Source organism: Plasmopara halstedii, assembly GCF_900000015.1.
Source record: "Plasmopara halstedii genome assembly, contig: Scaffold_323, whole genome shotgun sequence".
In the NCBI taxonomy this organism is placed as follows: Eukaryota; Oomycota; class Peronosporomycetes; order Peronosporales; family Peronosporaceae; genus Plasmopara; species Plasmopara halstedii.
The window spans coordinates 1,573,385-1,574,014 of NW_020187244.1; positions in this window are offsets into that span (position 1 = coordinate 1,573,385).

Genomic DNA, 630 nt, shown 5'->3' on the forward strand with positions numbered 1-630 from the left:
ATGACGACATTTTTGCTCATAGTCGTGCGGAGCACGGGAGTACGGATGAGGAGAACCACATCGCCCATTTAGGAGCGGTGCTCTAGTGCATGCGCACAACAAACTGTACGCCAATGCAGACAAGTGCATCTTTGGCGCAGAAGAGATTCCCTTTTTAGGGTGCTCCATTGATAAGCGTGGCCTTCAAGCGGAATTCGCTAAGTTCAAGGCCATTGATGACGGGCGGGTTCCAAATGACCAGAAGGACTTGCGTACGTGACTTTGTCTCGCCAACTACTAACACAAGTACAGCGTAAATTACCCAGAAATGGCCCGGTCAATATCCAATCTCCTTAAAAAGGATTCGGAATGGTGTTGGAACACCGAACATCAGGAAGCTTTTGACGGGTATAAAGACAGCCTCCTGCATGCACAAATACCGGCACTGCCAGACCCTGATCGTCTTTTCAGCATCGTCTGTGACGCTTCGGAGTTTGCCATCAGCTGTGCACTGATACAAGCAGTGCACAGCCGAGGGGCGAGATCGGGTGATCGCGCGCGACAACTCACAGCTGCAGATAAGAACTACCCATTTCATGACAAGAAGCTACTTGCGATGAAGTATGCACTTGTCAAGTTCAGGGTCCACCT